Below are 16,730 nucleotides of genomic sequence, written 5' to 3' on the forward strand. Positions count from 1 at the left end.
CCACTGCTGGGCTGGGACAGGGGAATGTCAATCAATTCAAGGCTCTCCCGTGGGTAGAATTCCCCACCCAGGACAGTGACAGTGAGGGAGGGTCGTTGGGTGGCACTGAGACCTAAACCACATCCCCCTGGGCTGCGCTCAGATCCAAACAGCCTCCCCCTGTTCGGGAAAATTCTCTCTTACTCGGTTGTTCGTGGCTTCTTTGTTGTAACTTCCACCTCCCGGTTTCCCCCATTGGTTCTTGTTGAATTGTATCCTCCCCCTGGCTTGTAACTCATTGGTTGTTTTCCCCTTTCCCCGCGGTTTTCAAACCCCCTATAAAACTGAGGGCAAAAGCCTCCCAGCGCCATTATGATCATTGCCATGTTCTGGTTGCTAAACTTCTGACAATAAACCTGTTAGAAGCCAGACCAGAAGCTGCTCTCTTTTGCTTTGCCTCCGGAGTAATGCGAGCCCAGACCATTGGGTCCCTGGAGTGCCTCCTCCTTAGAGGAACCAGCACGCGCACCTAGCCAGCGCTTTTCTGCTAAGCCAGTCCAGAAAGATGTCACAGAAAGAATGCTGCATTTCCTCTGACTGGGGACATTTCAGAGCTCGTGGAAACGAGCCAGGAACAGCGTTAGATTAGCTTTTTTATAAATGGTGTGAGGCTTGACTTCTGTAGTGAAGCCCTTGAAGAAGTTCAGTCACTTTTCACACATGGGACTTGTACTGCTTCCCGAGCTGGCCCAAATGTTCTCCCAGTTAATGTGGATGGAAGAGTTTTCCCTCCAGTGTGACAGTTCTGCTGTAGATGTTTAATCTCCTGTGGTTTAGAAGCCTCACACATACATTGTTCACCCTAAGCCTCAAAAAATCTTGCCTCCCAGCCCTGGAACTACAGAAAGGAAATACTGCTAAGGGATAGGATTTGTGAATCTTAATAATGGATCTGCAACCTTCTAATTCCTAATTAAATAATGTGTTCCTAATCCTTAATTTTAATCCAATGTTTTGTACACAAGAGGAATGCTGATGAGCATTTCTAAGGCATTCTTGGTTGGAGCCTTTTCTCATCTGAGTGCAGGGAAATTCAAATACATATGGCCATACATTCCTTTCCTTGCCTAACTCTTTCAGACTTATAAGAAGTAGTTTTCCTATCTGGTAAATAATTATTTATTAGTGCAATACCTAATCTTCATCGTGACTGACCTCCTCATTCCTCAGTACCATGGTGAGTTAGAGATCAGGAGCGTTTTTATTTGCTGTAGAAATAAAGAATTGCAAACAAACACAACTATGCAACCAAAACCCTGCACTAAAGGAATATGAAAGTTGATCAGCCAAACACTCTGTAACAAGGAAAAATCAGATTGTTGTATTTTTCTCAAAGCTCCCTCATGCTTATAAAATACAGAGTTTTGGTTAATTAGTCCATGCATTGCTTTGTACAGTGAAGATCACCCACTTTGAGCTTGTAGCTGGAATATTTTTTTTCCTGTCACACTCTCTGAAGCCGCAGGATACAGGTGTTGTGTCCTGGTCAGCTCTCTTTGATTGATTCCCTTGTGGCAACAGATAAGCCTGTGCCTGTGTAGTGAGTGGCTTCTTACACACCAGGGAGGCCACAGCAGAGCAAAGATCTGTCCTTCTGACTTCACAGCTCACAGGGGGAGCTTTGTAAAAGGTACATTTGATATTTATGATAGTAATTGGGGCCCTGATAGCGCAAGTGATGGACCCCTGCTCCTGATTGCCTCATCTGTACAACACAGAGCCCTCCTTGTGGGGAGCTGATCTCTGGTCAGATTGTGGCAGAGCACATCAGCAGCCACCTAGAAAGAATTCCAGCGTTTTCCCCCCTGAAGTGTTTCTACTCCAGCTGAGCAAGGCAAATTGCTTTGTGTGTCTGATTTCTATCTCCTGCACTTGCAGTGGGCTTGTTTTCTCTACCATTGCTCCAGTGCTTAACTCCATTCTGTCTGATACAAGTTTTGAATCCCTTTGATATAAATTGCCACCTCATTGTCACTCACTAAATACTTCTAGAAGTTTTAGTGCTGTAAATATGTGTTTAGGGCAGCTGTGATTGCTGGATCCCTGGTAGCCAGCAGTGCATCTGCAGTTTTTGTTGTGATGTTTACAGCAAGCTATGAATTCTGTCCTGACCTTGTTAAAATTTATTCTCCTCCTGCATGTCTCTAAGCAGTTATTTAGTTTTCCTTGTTTCCTGTCAGTTTCTAGGAAGGTTTCTTTCTCTGTGCCATAATGAAAATGTTTTGTCCCTGTAAAGACAGATTTCCTTGTTATTCACAGCATTAAAAGGTGGTATTTCTGTCATTTTCAAAAGCTTGTTAATAAATCTGGTATAACGGCATCCCTGTAAGTGCTGACTGCAGCTCACAGATTCTGCTGCTTTTTGAAGTTAGCTTGCCCTCTCACGTTTCCATTCTTGTCAGATGACACTTGCCCTGAGTCTCAGGTGCTAATTTAGTACTCATGTCACAGCTGATGTTCTAGAAGCATGCTCTCTTTAGTCAGCATTTGAAATCTACCTACTCCTTTTCTATCAGTTTATATTTTGTAAAGAATCCCATTTCAGTAAAACTATTCTAAATCACAAAAATACTGACTTTTAGCTTTCACCTTGCATAAAATGTTCTGCTAAATCTCAATAAAAGAGGATGCAAACTGCTCAAGTGAAGTGCATCACATTAGTCATCTTTACAATATTTACAAAACACATACTCTACTGATGCTTACTAAAAACAACCTGAAAATGGAACATACTTTTCTCCATAAAATGCACAAGCTTTCTGTTAAATCCATTGCAGAAATAATCCTGTGTACCACTTTCACATTGCTGCAGCAGCAGCAGCAGTAACAGATATTCTGAAAGCAGATGGCTAACCTTCTGAATGGCATTATTCATGTTTCCATAATAACATTCTAAAAACCACAATGCTGCACCTGTTCTAAATTCTTCCTTTTTAAGGATAAAGTACTGTCAAATTTCAAATATGCAGCTCTAGATACAGGAAAAACTGTGATTTTAATGGAAGAAAAGTGTTTGATCATGTACTAGCACCTTTTTTTTTTTTTTTAAATGCAATTTTCATGTCTGGAAATAGTAATTTATTACAGTAAAATAGTAAATTTTCTGTTCTTTCTTCTTCTCCAAGTCAGTTCTGTGGCTGTGAAACGGACTCTGACTAGCCTAATGTTTGGAGTTACTTTCCTTTAGAGGAGGTCCGTCAGCACATTCTGTCATGTTTCTGTAATCTGAACATGCAAAGATAGTTAATTATTAATCTGCAGTATTCTCATTAATGATACAGGGTGCTTTCAGAGCATCCTATAATAATCCTATAATCAACTAGTGAGTCTGGGTCACTGCAGAGGTCACAGTGAGCCACCTTGGTTCCGTAGGGAAGAGTTAGGAATATGGAATTGCTGTACCGCATCAAAGCCAGGGTTCACTGAACTCTCTATTCTGTGTATGATGCTGAGAGTAGCTCAAGTGCTGCCTAAGTCTGTATACGACTCCTGTGGGAAATATGGATTAATTTCCATCTTAAATCTTGAAGTGAAACGATTGCCTGAATACCCACATAAATTTCCAGTTTCTTTTAGAACCTTGTTAAAGTCTTGGCTTCGAAAATTGAGTCTGTGACATGATGACAAGTGTGCTCTACCCCTTCAGGTGACAGGTCTTGTACAGCCCAAACCAGAGGTCAAACTACAGCCATAGCTCTTTTCCTAGCAGGGAAAGAAGGAAGAATGGGACCCAGTGCAAGTGATCTGCTCCCAGCTGGATGCCCAGCAGAGCTACTCCTCTACAGCATGAAGTCCATGGCTCTCTCAGCTATGGGGCTGTTCAAACTGCATGCTTAAATTTTTATTAAATGCCATCTTACTCTTCAAAGTATACTTCTATTTGAAAGTTACTGGGGAATTGAATAATTTCCTTGTGTAAGTGAAAGAAAGATTAACCAAGGAGGATTGTAGGGAAATAGATAAAATCAGATGTTCATTAGTTGCTCTATATTTACTGTAAAATGATCTGATTTCATAGTTTGTTTAAACTTTCATGTGAATCTCTATACATAAGATACAGCTGTATGTCTCATAAACATAAAACACATAACTGTGTATAGAAGACATAGCTTAAAGAATGCAGTATCTTGTAAGGTTAAGAATAAATAGGGCAGAACAGATCCTTGAATCTTCATAAAGTGTCTCATGAGATGTTTCCCAATTACTTTATCTGCCACTAATAATTACTGTGGTAAGTGGTAGATTGAAAAATCAATCTCCTAACTAGGCCATGTTTAGTAAATTCAGCCCAGAACCATATGTTAGCTAAAATTTATATAACTGTGAGCTAAACCACCCTCACTGTACACATGGGGAGGGAATATGGCTAACATACATATGAGCGTAGTCAGTCAGAAAAGACTGAGTTCATATCCTGTTTTGTAAGAAAAAAGATATTTTTAATTTGATTTTTTTTTTTTTTTTGCTGCCTTGGTTGCTTATGTGTGCACTGGAAAATAAGTACCGCATCAGACAGAGCATGAATTATCATATCTTGGCCCTCCAGACAAAGAGGAATGGAACAAAGGCTCCCAATTATTTCCACTGCCACAGCATCATTTGGAGGTCCAACTGTGAACTGAGTCTTGAGAAAACTTACTCTTTTTGCTAGTGAGAGATAGGTAGAGAAGAGGTAGGAAGAATTTTAATGTGGTATGTTTTTTTAATAAAGCTGGGAGATCTAAAGCAAGTCAGTGGATGACAACTTCATCATTATTTGAGAGCAGTATTACTTTTAAATTAAATATACATAAGCCCCACATTGTTCAACCATCATACACATTCAAAAAAACCATTTAAGGAATACTTACTTTTTATGTAAAGGTAAATGGGAAACTGCCTGTAGTCATAACAAGGGGATAAAATCAAAGAAGTTTACATAAAGAGGTGACCATGTTACCTGAAGTACAGAATCCTAGTTAATTTTCAGTGGCTGATATGTGGCGTTATCTGACATTCAAAGACCTTCAGGTGCATTTATGAGACTGTGTATGACACTAGAATGAAAAATTCAGTTTTGAAAGGTATGAAGAAATAGCATCACACAGGATGTTATCCTTTTCATTACTTTTGCTTGACAATTTTGACATAATAAAAATATATATCATATATTGCATATATAAAGATCTTCATGCAAGTGTTGGATTTTTTGTTTGTTTTACATGTCTGTGCTGCAGGAACTGAGTCAGGGTGGGTGTGCAAGCGTGTGATGGATAGCAAAGATGAGCTGACAAGCAGGTGTAGTGGTCTGGGAGCTGAAGAGATAAATGGATCTCCAAGAGACATCCATGAGCTGTGATACAAGTGTGTATCTCTAGAGACAAGCGCATAGGCAGTCAGATATGGGGACTAGGGGAGTCCTAGAGTGTGAGGGGGGTGGGAGTGATGGTTGTGCCAGCAACTGCAGTAGGGCTGTGGCTGCATGGTTTTGTATGTCCAAGTGCCAGGAATGGGATGAACTGGAGTCCAGGGGCCAGAGACAGAGACAGGGCAGTGTGAGCCCTGCTGCTGGAGAGATCCACCTTCCACCTATGTGCAGGTGTATGTTTACTTTTACTAGTACAAACCCATCTCAGTGCATCAGAGAGGAGACAGCTGGTGCTGCCACTCTCCTGGGGGTGCCGTGTGTGTCGTATTTATGTGGCCATCAGTGTATAACTCTACATTATACACAGCATTTAGCAGTGTCCCTGTCTGAAATATGTGCTCACCTTTCTACTGCAGAGACCAGGGACCAAGCTGGACTGGGATGGACCTGGGTCCTATTGACTGCCAAAGGAAGTCCAGGAGATGAGGAAGGAGGGATCTGAGAGTTTTCCAAGCTTGTCTGATAGGGTGATAGGAGTCACAATGTAAAGTTTGATAAGAATGACCAAACAAGCCACAGAGATCATCCACTACAGATCTCTCTAGAATTTAATGGCTTTAACAGCACCACAATCATATGAAGTGCAAGAGAGGATGAGACTGGGTCACAGTGGCCATAAACAAAATATTCATCAGGAACATTTAGACATTCCAGAGGCTGCTCTAAATTGAGTCATACATCAGAGGACGATGCCCATTGCTATCCGTGAGGATAAACTTACAAAGGAAGGGTTGTTGAGATTATAAAATAATGGAAGTAGGTCAGGTTAAAGCAGCAATCTAGTCAATCGTTATCTCAAGTACTGATTTATCCCAATTTAGTTAAAGCATTAAGTTAGGAACTAATTTTTATGGTTTCACTCTCTTCTTTATGGACAAAAAAAAAAAATTCCAGAGAGCAATTCAGCTTATCAGAAATAAATTTTGGTTTTGTTAGTTTTGTTTATTTTTTACTTTAAGGGTGGAATGGTACAAGCTATACAAGTAAAGTCTCTGTCTGAGTTCTAATTTCTAGACCTGGTCTCTTCAAAAGGTTTAAACACTACTGTTTAAATGGATAGGAGGGGGGGCAGATGCGCTTGCAGCTTTACTGTAGACTGAAACAATGGAAGTGCAAGTTTCTTTATTTCTTTTTCCTACTTATGTCAACAGTAGGAATGAAATTTCATGTTTCCATCCAGTCTGATTGACATTTGAATGTACATCTCAGTCACAAAGACACACAGAAAGTCATAGTTTACATTTAAGGGTAGTTTTGGGCTAAGATAGCCTCTGTCTGTCTCTAAAATCTGATCTGTTTGGGTTGTAGTATGGAACACTCCTCTCAAAGGTTAGAGCAGGACTTAGGAATCCCTGCCAGCATTCCTCTTAATAAAAAGAATTCTAAAGTGCATACTTGAGCATAAGCTACAGCTGAATGCATAACTGCTGTTACCTTTACTTACACATTTAGTGCACTATTGGTATTTAATTTACAGCTTTATGAAGTGCTCTGTAATACTCTAAAGATAATAGGTGAAGTATCAAGGTAAAACATTACATATTCAATGCAAGCAATCAGCCACATCTAAAGTAGAAACGTCAGGGAAAACTCATTGCAAAAGCATAACATGAATTTTCCAGGGCTTTTGGTATCTCTTTCGGAGTGCAGATAATTTTTAGCCAGTAGGGAGATCTCTAAAAATATACCTTTGTTTGTTGAGTTTTCTCAGTAGATATCTCTGCAATTCATCAGTATGGTTCCACACAACTCACAGGCCACTGAGAAAGAGCATAAGGTAACTCCCTTGATTTTTGTACTTCTAAATTGCAAGAAAATCAGCTTCACTTAAAAAAAAAAAACCAAAAAAAACCAAAAAAAAACAAAAAACCCTCACTTTGCTGTGTAACATTCTGAAATATGTGATGTTGAAAATTAAAAAGTAAATTTGCCACGGGGCTCTATGCAGGTCTTTTTAAATGCTCAAAATATATAGCAAAAGGATTTAAGTTTTCCTGGATCTAGGCTCTGTCTGCCATACTTCCAACAGATGAACTATTCATTCTGCCCAGTGTTTGACATGGCTGATGTTTTATGGATGTGATTAGTTCATTACATTGGAGTTCATATGCTACTAAACCCACACAAACACTTGGGTTTATTTGCTTCAGCTTTGTGCCATAGCTTTTCATCAGCTGGGATCATGGAATGAGTGAGTATTCAAGTGCACAACTAGCAGAAGTTTATGCAAATACTTTCTTATTTACTTAAAAATTCTTAATCAATGGTAGTCTTAGCCCATAAAGGGAATTTAAAATTGTGCTAGGTCCATGTGGAGTTTTTGAATAGGTATTTTGTGCGTAACTAGATCAGTCACCAAATTGACTCATCTAGTGTGATTCATCAAAATACATCACACACCTGACTAATGTAAATTCCCTGTTTGTTAAAATTAGAGCAATCTCAGCTTCACTGCTGTAAATCTAGAGCAAATCAACATTTAAATTTCTGTTAATGTCAGGCAGTTCCATCATCTTAGTAGGTTTGTTCCACATTTATATAGCTATGTGAAATTTCACAATCTGTTCTAAATTTCCTTACTGCAATGATAGGGTGATGCACTTGCTGGAAACACAAAAATAAAACAAACATTTCAATGTCTGGGAAAAAGAAAAGAAAATATGTATTACAATATTCTGGTGTCATTACTATTACAATATTATAATAAATTCTGGTAATCTGCATACCATGGGAAATCAATTTTATATATCCCACCAAATTCCACCATTTCTTAAAGCAACAATTTTAAGGAAAGTTTTTCTGAAAAAAAAACCAAATTTTGGAATACACCCTGGAATTAAAAAAATGTACACATTACTTACAGAATTGTTTCCAATATGCACTAACCCATATAAATCAATAGTATTTTCACTGATGTCAAAGGCATTACACTAGTTTTATGGAAGTCTGAAGAAACAATCATGCTCATAAAATCTAGAGAATATGGAATAATTTACAGAGGTTTTACCTGTGTGTGAACACAGCAGTTTCAGAGAAGGAAAAAAATTGACCAAGATTATATATGAAAATGTTCTCCAAATCTGTAGTCATTGATGCAAAAAATATTCACTTTCAAATTTAGCTGTTTTGTTTATTCTTGAAGTCTAATGAAACATACTCTGCCATCATAAGTCATCTCTTTTGAGAAAATAAATGGGTTTGGACTGAATTCTCTTCCTTTAACATTGCTGCTTGCAAGGAGCAATGCCATAAGGATTATAATGCCTTGCGGGAAAAATCCCCAGACCTTTCATTCAATAATTCTTGCCTGTGACCACAAAAAATGACTAGTACTGTAGATTACAGTATAAATTCCAGATTTATTTGAAGACCTAGTTTTTGTCAGAGAAATGAAACTTCTTTTGGATACAGGACAGTGAGCCACTCATTCAAGAGAAGAAATGCTTGTCAAGGAAATGAAGTCTCATGAATATTTCCAATTCTTTGTTGATTCCATGAATGCAAAAAAAGAGGCAGAAGTCTCTATCAGAAAATAGATAAATTCTATTTTCTTGTCAAGAAAACAACACACTTAGAAAAGGCTTGCTAGGAAACTGAAACACTATCCAAGAAAATGGGTGCAAAAAAATGAAGTGACTGATACCACACACTCAGACAATATGAGACAGAGATCAGCCACATGATATGCAAAAATATCTCATATGTAGACTAATTATTCAGAAAATTTAAGATTTCGGGTTCAGTCCCTTGCCTGGGCAAAAATGACTGAGCTGTTTTGATTGTGATTCAGCCTCCCTGTCTCCTTTTTGGCAGCAGTTTAGCTCCAGAGTGCCATGGGGGCCCTGTAGCATAAAGGTCCCAGGCTTCAGGAGCTCTTGAAAGGGTGTCTGCAGGGGATGGGCTGGCAGGCAGAGGACTTCTGGTGGCTGCTACCAGCTCTGTGGCACCACCACAGCCTTGACTCCATCCCATCCTCCAACACCCTTGTGGCCCTGGACACATCCCGCAGCAGGACATACCAGGAGGATTTGGATGGGATCCTTTCTCCTTTACAGCCTTCACCCTGCAAGACAGGCCCCATGCCCTCACCTGTGTCTGCTCAGGGTCTGGGTTAGGAATTTTGAAGGGAGAGAATTCATTTAGCCTGAGTCACATCACCCAAGATTAGATGTGCACTGTGAGAGTGCTGCAATGGCTGGAGAGATTTGCCATGCGTAAAACATCAAAGATTTCCTGGCTTCAAACTGGGTGTGAGGCATTCCGACAAACTATTTGAATCCTTTCATTTCTTTACACTTGCTCTCTCAGCAGAAGGTCCCGGGGGTAAACAGAAAGGTCTTGTTCTGTGTACTATGTGGTGTTGAAAGAATGCATCTACATGGGATGAGATGTAATTTGTAAGCAGGTCATGTTTCCTACATGGCCCTGCTACCTGCTGATAGCTTATCTAAGAAGACTGAGTAAAAGAGATGTGAAATGATAGCAAGCAGAAGGGAAAATAAGTAAAGAAATCTGCAAAGCAAGGCAATCAACAAGTGCTGTTGCCATGAATATAGAGCTGCTGACTCTTATGGAAAGGGTACACCTAAATCATCTTGAAAACTTACCAAATAACACCCAAACATGATTTCTGAAGATAAATTGCTTTCTCAGCAGGAATGAAATATTCTTTTACAGAAAGGTATTAGGTGACCCAACATCCAACATTCCCTCTTCGTGTTTCTATATTATTATTCCGTCTTTGGAAGAGGGCTTACATGGACATATATATTTATCTGATGGGAAGGGACTTGGAATGACACCCAACTGCTTCCAGCAGACTATTAAGCCTGTCTAGTGACCGAGCTTGAACAGCACAAGAAACCATTATACCCATTTAGTAACAGATCTAGGAAAATGAATCTTGCTGTGACTCAGTAGAGCTGAAATACTTGGCTGGCTTTAACACTCCTCAAATTATTCTAATTAGATGCTCTGGTATATGATTTACAACTGTACTTTCTTATAAGGAAGTTGTACCAGTAACTCAAAATTTTATCTAGTCTAGAATACCAAGGAGCAAGAGGTGGGTTCTGAGGACAAACCAACCAAAGTCTCATAGACTTGATAAAGGAAAGGAAAGAGTGGAATGAAACATGAAACCGTGGTTCAATAAAAAGAATGCTCCTATGTCGGCGATCGAATCACGGACCCAGACCGGCAGGGAATCTGAATGGTTTATTCAAAGGAGTGAGTTGGTTTTATACACTTTTCTAAGGCACAGTATTTCCTTATATGGAGTGATCTATCCCGTGTTGCCACATCAGCAACACACTTTCTCAATGTCCTTCTATGGGGTGATCACTCGCTGTTCACCCGTCTGTCAGCTCCCGGCAGGCTCCTCTCTGTAGGGGGCTGCTGTGTGACACCTCCTCCCCCCAGGGTCTGGTGGGGACAAGCTTCTCTGTGTGCCACCTTGTGCTCCTTTGTGCTGCCATGTGCCTCTGCAGGCAGGTTTTACAGCTCACAACCCAATTCTCTCTTATAATTCCCCATACTCCTAGACTCCAGCTGAGCTATATCTTTGGATTTAAATGTGCTGTCTCAGCCCTTCTAACAGTATAAGACGGTACCAATGTTGACTCTATTAGCATTTTACAGAAATCCACTTGCAGATAAAGTCTTTAAAGCATAATACCCTAAATGTGTGCAATGCTAATTTCTGAGCTGGTGTTACAGTGTCAGGCAGCTCAAGGATGCACACACAGTACAACGATGGCATATCAGTGCCAGACAAGCTGGAGAGTCTTAGGCTGAAATGGATAGTCACGATCACAGCCTAAGTCTCCCATGTAGCACAGAATCTGAAGTTTCAGTCAGTAACTTTGGCAGTAGAGGAAATCATCCTTGAATTATGTAGAAGTGAGCAGTTTTAGAAAATTTGCTTGTAAGTTTTGAGGGAGAACTTATGCACATGTACATAGAAATATACAATTAGTTGCTGTTATTGCACAGTAGAATAAAAAAGAAAATATACTTCAGCTATCCTAGCTTTAATTTGTAATATGAAAAAAATGTTGAAAAGTTATCTTTTTTCTCTATGCATTTTAACTCCAGTTGAAGATGGCTTAGTTACAGCTAGTTTGTTACTATTTCTGTTAGGAAAAAAAAAGATTTCAAGAATTGGCTCTAACTTCAGCTCTATGCTATTGGGAATATTCTGCCAAAGTGGACTAGCATTATATCTGAATAAAATAATAGAGAGATATCCCAGGAAACAGACTTATTGTATTATCCTGTACTTTAAATTTTTCTGCTGTCTCATAAAGGTTCCAGGACTCTGACTCACACTGCAGAGATATTTAACACAAGTAATCCCTGGCCAGTTGAAATTCATCCAGTAAAATACACAGTGCAACAGGCCATGACTCGGGTAGAAAGGCTTCTATGTGCTGAATGGGGATTTAGAGTTGCATATAAGCATATATTCACAGAATCACAGAATATCCTGAGTTGGAAGGGACCCACCAGGATTGAGTCCAACTCCTGACCCTGCACAGGACACCTCAAGAATCCCACCATGTCCCTGAGACCGTTGTCCATATGCTTCTTGAGAGCTGTCAGCTGCTCTGACCACTGCCCTGGGGAGCCTGTTCCAGTGCCTGACTATCCTCTGGGTGAAGTACTTTTTTCCAATATCCATGCTAAACCTCCCATGACACAACTTCAGGCCATTCCCTTGGGTTCTGTCACTAGTCACCATAGAGAAAAGATCAGTGCTGGCTCCTCCTTTTCCCCTCACAAGATATCTACTTTTAAGATGTAATTCTGAACCAGAAAATGCTAAATGTATCTGAGCACCTCTCCCTGCAGCCTAATCAGACTCTGCATCTGCACGTAAAGATATCAGTGAACTTCTAAACCAACTAACTTTGCATGTGTTTCCTTCATTTGTATAGGTTGTTACTCTCATTTCCTGCTGCCAAAGCTATGAAATATTTATGAAATACCAAGGCTGAGTCTTGTCCTTGTTTGACAGTATGTTTATATTGTGAAAATTTTAGACTCACAAAGCACGCATGCTTTGCACAATCGGTCTTACGGGGTTTCTTACACAACCTTTCTGAACAATGACTAACCAAAGTCCCTTACCCCCAAGCCTCATATAAAACCAAACAAAACCTTTGAATATCTGGAAGAAGTCACAAGAATAAGACTCCAAACCTTCAGATGAGGATGGAATTCCCCAAGTGGGAACTAGGCCAGTTGGCAACAAAGGCTCCAGTAAGATGGGGTTGAGTTTGGATTCAAGACAACCCTGCATAGTCATCTTTAGTAGCACAGATATAATTCCTTAGCCAATAACTGCTAATTGAGAATGCCCAGAAAAACTTCCATTGCAGTCCCATTGCTGGTGATGTGCAGAAACCTCAGCTTTAGACTCCATCTGAATACCCATGGAACCAAAACCTGGAGGCTGCAGAATCAAACACAGGACTAAATGTGTTTCAGAGCAGCTCAAACACAAGAAACTACTGGTTTCAATGTTTTTTATACTGCTCTTGCCTTGCATTCTGATCATTATTATGGTACAATTCTAATGGAAACTGAGGCCTTAATTCTAAATATAGTTTTTCAGGAAAATCAAAGAAAGATGAAGCTGTGCATCATCAGCATTGCTAATGGCAATTGAGATGCAGACATTAATACAGCCAGATGTTAGTGACCTTCTCTGGAAGAGTGGTTTCCAAAGGAATAATAAATAGATCCATGTAATGAAACTTGTTACAAGATTTTCTCAGCAGGATGCATATTTGTTACTGCTGTATGTAGTTTACTGAAAATTCCTTCTGCAAAGTTTCTTAATACTCTGAGGATGAGTTTCAACCTAATACAGAATTTTTGTTTTCATCTTTGGAATTTTTTTAAAGATGTTTTATTAAAAGCATTTCCAAAGCTGATCCTTACCATCAGCTGACTCAAAGGGGAGAGTTCTTCAGGTATGCACATATGTTTCCTGTTAAAGACTGAGTTTATTTAATTCATATTGAGAATCCTAACAGAGCAGGAATCAGTTAGGAAAATCCTAGTTGTAACATTTTGAAGAACTGCTGTGCCTGTACAGCTTGGACTGGGAATCACCTCCTCTGGGAATGCCTCCTGTTCTCACATTTGCTTCTGCCATGTATCAGGGTAGAAACTAAAGCACCAAGACTTATAATGAAATCCCACTATATTTCTTACCAAAAGCAAGTATTTCTGCATTTGTTGATTGAAGTGCTGTCTTCATGCCAATTTTTGTTCATTTAAACTGCTAGCATCTCCCAGATATGACTGTCAATGTACCTCCCTGTTCCTTTGTTCTAGTACCACACTATTTTCTGTATTCTATTCACAAAGTTCTCAGTCTAGGCTGGAGTGTTCTATTTTATTTAAAGTAAATTGTTAATCCTATGAAGACAGGCTGAGAGAGTTGTGGTAGCTCAGCCTGGAGAAGAAGAGGCTCCAGGGAGGTCTTAGAGCACCTTCCAGTACCTGAAGGAGGACAACAAGAAGGCTGGAGATGGACTTCTTACAAGTGCTTTGAATAGTTTTGTCTTTTATGAAGAGTAACCCTCTCCTGCCTTTACTATAGACATTTCCAAATAATTCTGGAAGCTAGTAGAGCTCATAAATTCTGTCCCTCCCAAAAGTGCTGCAAAACACTTGGAAAATGTCACGACCAGAACAAAAGGAGGATTTCTATTTCACAGCTGCATGAAGTGTGCTGTACAATAGATTTACATCAGTATGCTGGCTAGCCCTTCCCTCATGCTGTGTGAAGTGTAGATCTTCTTGACAGGTACTTTGACTGCAGAAAAGTCCCTGCCTGACCTCAAATCAGAGAGAAGCAATGGCCAATGGGTACCATGGGAAAGACTTATTTCTCTGTCTTCATTCCAGCCGCAGTGCCAGCTGCCTTCAAAGTCACTCCTGCATCTGCAGCGGCAAAATAAAGGAGCCTCTAACTAACCTATCAAAACAGGTGGCTGAGTCCCTTGCTCGTTACTTTAAAGTAACTAGGGTCTTTTAGATGTTTCTAAAGGAGATTTCTTTTTAAGATACCAGTTTTAAAAACATGGATGAAAATTTCACAAAACAAATATCAACTTTAAAATTGAAGACCGTTTATGACATGAGGCTTTTCAAAAGTAATTATTCTCTTCTTAACAACAGTAAATACTACTGAATAACCCAGTTGCATTATTACTTCTACTTTATTATTATCTAGTATTTCTCATGTCTCCAATACTCATAAAGGAGCTTCCTTCCCCGTCTCTGGAGTCAGAATACACAGCAGGACAAAGTTTTATCTCAGAGGTATTTCTCCTCATTTCTGCTGTATTTAGTTAACCTGCTTGTATAGTTAATTCCACCATTTCCTTTATGAAAATTTAATTAAACATCTAATCTTACCATTTGACATCTAGTAGTGATGTCGCTACCTGGAGGTTTGGTGCTTTGCATTGCTTCTCAGGTCAACTCACCAGAAGCCTTGGTAGTACTGCCCCTTCTCAGGGGTTGAGTACTACTTCTTGGTAGAGTGAAACAAGCCAGATATAAATTTAAACCCTGAGAGCCTTGAGGGGAGTGGGGCAGGAGGCCATCCAGGTTCCCCAGCAGCAGTGAATTTCCATGCAAGGCAGCTTAATTAATGTGTGTTCCCACTCAGCTCTGCATCCCACTTTTTAAAACTGGAATAATTCCTCAGACATATAATTCAAATACATTCAAATACATTCTGTTTGATAAGAGAATTCTTTTCTTGCAGTGATTTTAGATTTATATAGCAAGATATTTCATCAAAAAGGGACACCAAAACCTACATTTTAACCGTCTGAACCTCTCCATTCACATTTACTCAAATTTCATTTGATCAGCATTTCTAATGTGTAATCCTACCTGTGGTCTATCTGTTCATCAACATTTCAAGTACGTTTTACCTCCATTTCCTGTGTCACTTCATTTATATTACATTTCTTAAAAACTTTTCTGGTCTCCAACCCCCCCTTTATATATCATAAGAAACAAGAAGCACTTGTTCAATTTTGTCTTTCCCTTTGCTGATCTTTACAGTTACAGATCATTTTCCTGTGCTGCTTTGAATGGAGTTAAGAATAATAATAAAAAAAAAAAGTGCAGCTGAAAAAACAGGATTCAATTTAGCAGAATGAAACAGCCAAAAAACTTTCAAAATAGACAGTCAAATAATTAGATTCTAGCAGGAGATCACAGAATTGCCACTGCTATAAATATTCAGAGGTTACGCAGACTGGGTATGAACATCCATCACAGATGATTTAGAAATAATGAAATGAAATAGCTCTGGTCAGAAGACAGCCTAGGTAACAGAGCAGAGGATTCTCTAGTTCAATTGACATTTTTGTGACATTTTCTGGAAACTGAGAAACCCACTGTAGCTGGCAAAAAAAAAAGTATGACCTACAAACTTTTCCTACAAACAGTAAATTTGATTCTGTGTCACAACTAGCTTGGACATCATCCCTATCAATTTTGTCAGCAGCTCCTTTTTACATTGAATGTGTTAACTCGAATTCTCTCTTCTCTCTTTTATTAGACTGGGAAAAGATGAGCCTGTATCAACTGCTACTATCATGGCAGTAATTCAGGACAATGCCTTTAAATTCCATATGCAGTTTTATAGCCACATGAAACCTGCACTTAAAAGAGATTCACAATTTTTAGACTAACCTTCTTTCTCAATTATTATTCGTCAATATGCTGTTTTCAGCTGAGGAGAATTCAAGAGTGATGTAAACCTTAATAGCATACACATCCAATCATCATTGATTAGTGCTAGGATTTTAAAAAGAAATATAATTTTTTGCGAAACAACGTATCAGGGTACTTCTGCAAACTTAATCTAATTTTAAATTTGTTCATCATTCACTCTTGATTGCAATTAGAGTCTGCTTATTAAATACCATCTGTTTTCTAAACATCAAGGAGTAGCCTGAAAAGATTTCTCTGAAGGAAAAAAACACACAGTCTCAGTAAAACCTTGTTGACCAATAAGATGATTATTGGATATGCTAAAATGATGAAAATGCAATGAATAATAATTTTTTTTCAGGAAAACCTGAGCTTACATATGCTTCTCCTTTACCTGCATTTACCTCTACACCAGGGAAATCTAGAGAAAAATATTGTGGAAAATAATTTTTTTCCATTTAATTTCTTTTCTAAAAAAAAATTATTATTTTTTAGTAAGCTTATTAATGATTTTATACAATTCTTCTTACTA

This window comes from Corvus cornix, chromosome 1 (assembly GCF_000738735.6).
Source record: "Corvus cornix cornix isolate S_Up_H32 chromosome 1, ASM73873v5, whole genome shotgun sequence".
NCBI lineage: Eukaryota > Metazoa > Chordata > Aves > Passeriformes > Corvidae > Corvus > Corvus cornix.